We start from the raw sequence: 3,282 nt of genomic DNA, 5'->3' as shown, positions 1-3,282 counted from the left end.
TTTAGGCTATTACACGATACTCAAATTTCCCCTATACCCATCATGAGGTTGCTAAAATCTAGCCTATGAATGAATGTTTACAACATAGGTGCGCACAGGTCGAGCGACAAATTTGAGGTGACAGTGACAAATGGACAGACAGTGACATTCAATACCGCCTTGCACACTCTTTGCCAGCATCTATCTGATATAATGGTGTATTCATAAGTCCAACAGTTGTAAATTAGAGTTTCTATTGGACAAATGTAGGGGTTTGTCCCCATTTTTTCCCGTTTGCTTCCGTATTAAGAAACATTTTCAACAGAATCGGCTAAATTAATACACCCCTAATCATGCATAAACACAGTTGACTTTCATGGCAGCCACGTTGTATTCCTTTTCCCATCCATGCGCTCTCCTTCTCTCACCTGTTCCCATCGCTGGTGGACTTCAATGCACAACACATCAGCTGTATGTGACCAGGCGAGAAAACATTTCCAAGCCAAACCGCTACACCGAGCCTATATCGTTGTCACCATATTAGCTAAGGTAATGTCATAGTCAGCATAGCTAATGGAACTAACGCGTTTGTAAACGCGCTACAATCATGCAGTAACGTTACAGTGTACAGTCAGTAAGCAGTTACACCAGCGGGCCCCGGTGGCAATAAATTAGTAATACCAAAAGCTTACCTTGACTTGGAAGAGTTCCAGTGTTGTGTTGGAAAGTCATAGCCAGCTAGCTAACACAGCAACCCTCTGTTTGAGCAGGGTGCTCCAGTAGGCTAAACTAGCTAGCTGCATTTGCTAGCTAAGTAAGTGAAATTGAAAATGAAAAAAAAAATGCTTCTCCTTCATTTTGGAAGAAATTAATTTGTTCCAAACTGTTAAACTATTGTCTTTCTCTTTGAGTCAACTACCCACCACATTTTATACACTGCAGTGCTAGCTAGCTGTATCTTATGCTTTCAGTACTAGAATAATTCTCTGATCCTTTGATTGGGTGGACAACATGTCAGTTCATGCTGCAAGAGCTCTGGTAGGCTGGAGGATGTCCTCCGGGAAGTTGTCATAATTATTATGTAAGTCTATGGAAGGGGGTGAGAACCATGTGCCTCCTAGATTTTGTATTGACGTCAATGTACCCAGAGGAAGACGGAAGCTAGCTGTCCTCCAGCTACACCATGGTGCTACCGTACAGAGTGCTGTTGAGGCTACTGTAGACCTTTGCGAAATAGTGTTTTAATCAGTTATTTGGTGACGCGATTATATTTAGTGTAGTTTTATCTAAAATGGATACATTTTTAAATGTTTTATAGTTAAACATTTTATGAAATTCACTGAGAACGGTCCTCTCCTTCCTCCTTTGAGGAGCCTCGACTAATAAGTTAACATTAATTACAAGTAAGTACCCCTCAAGATACACAATATTTAGCTACATAAAATGAAGTGTAACATCTAGTAATCTAATTTTACTTATGCAGATATGCCATGTACTCTGTGGTGTACTTGTGGGTTTATCCTCTCACTTGGATGGCAAGGAGGTTCAGGTTGTCATAATGGGTAACACACATTAATTATAAGTATTTTCTTTTTTATAATCTGGGATGACACCCATATGGTAGACCCCAGTCAGTGAGGTTGACCTATACTGATTTAATTTTTTATAATCTGGGATGACACCCATATGGTAGACCCCAGTCAGTGAGGTTGACCTATACTGAGTGAAAATTAACTCAGTATAGGTCAACCTCACTGACTGGGGTCTACCATATGGGTGTCATCCCAGATTATAAAAAATAAAATCAGTATAGGTCAACCTCACTGACTGGGGTCTACCATATGGGTGTCATCCCAGATTATAAAAAAGAAAATACTTATAATTAATGTGTGTTACCCATTATGACAACCTGAACCTCCTTGCCATCCAAGTGAGAGGATAAACCCACAAGTACACCACAGAGTACATGGCATATCTGCATAAGTAAAATTAGATTACTAGATGTTACACTTCATTTTATGTAGCTAAATATTGTATAGGTCAACCTCACTGACTGGGGTCTACCATATGGGTGTCATCCCAGATTATAAAAAAGAAAATTAATGGGTAACACATTAATTATAAGTATTTTCTTTTTTATAATCTGGGATGACACCCATATGGTAGACCCCAGTCAGTGAGGTTGACCTATACTGAGTGTACAAAACATTCGAAACACCTGCTCTTTCCATGACATAGACGGACCAGGTGAAAGCTACAGTATGGTCCCTTATTGGTGTCACTTGTTAAATCCACTTCAATCAGTGTAGATGAAGGGGAGGGGACAGGTTAAAGAAGGATTTTTAAGCCATCCTGTGAAATGGAATAGTCTTGGTAGAAAATCCCTAATCTTCTCTAATACACTGAAAGTCTTGTATTTTGGCCAAAGGTTTTCCCTCTGAAGATTCTCTGTGGCTCCAGAGATCACAGGTAATGGATCATCTGTCCCCTTGTGAGACTCTCTGATTGACCTCCTCGCCATCTGCCATTTCACAATGCCCATAATTTACCCAATCCTTTAACATGGCAACTCAACCCATTAGCACCCATTTCAAGTCCTTTAGGTGCCCTTGACATAAGTAGAGCTAGGCTTCACCTTATTTCACCTTTCCCCTGGACTTCGTAAGACTTCCTAAATGCTCTCTGCCTTTTAGAAGCCAGTGACTGAACACGGCAATCACCGAGATGAAATGGAGGACTCTCAAAAGGGTACCCTTTTGGTAGCATCAGAAGACTTCAGAAAATAAAAAAAGGAGCTAAATCATTTCAACTGGACACGTGAGATGGGCTCTTTGACTTTGAAGCTCCCAGGCTGCAAATGTTTCAGACAAGAACAGTTCCCTTCAGAGGCATTTCTATCCCCTTTTGACTCCGTCTCTAGCTCTAGTTTTCCTGTCTGTCTGACTGAAATGGTAGGGGTATGTCAGGGGCCAGCCTGTCAGGGCCCTGGTTGGTGCTCTCACAGTGCAAGAACTTCAATGCTAAATGGAGAGAGAAATTGGGATACCTGTCAATCTGAGTTCATATTTTCACAAGTCTCCTCTTCCTCAGTCAGCATTCAAACCTTAAGAGAAACTCAACTAGTCTTGCATAGAAAATACAATGAAGCCCTCTATCCAGTTATTGATTTTCCTTAGCCACAGCACCACAAACATCAATAATTAGAATGCAATGCTCAATACAGGAAATAGATATTTCTGTGAAATATATTCCTGTGCTGTACATTTGTATTGTGCTTGAGAAAAGAGGAGCGCCAAAACAATA

Source organism: Salvelinus alpinus, chromosome 8 (assembly GCF_045679555.1).
Source record: "Salvelinus alpinus chromosome 8, SLU_Salpinus.1, whole genome shotgun sequence".
Lineage (NCBI taxonomy): Eukaryota > Metazoa > Chordata > Actinopteri > Salmoniformes > Salmonidae > Salvelinus > Salvelinus alpinus.
This window is presented reverse-complemented; position numbering follows the sequence as displayed.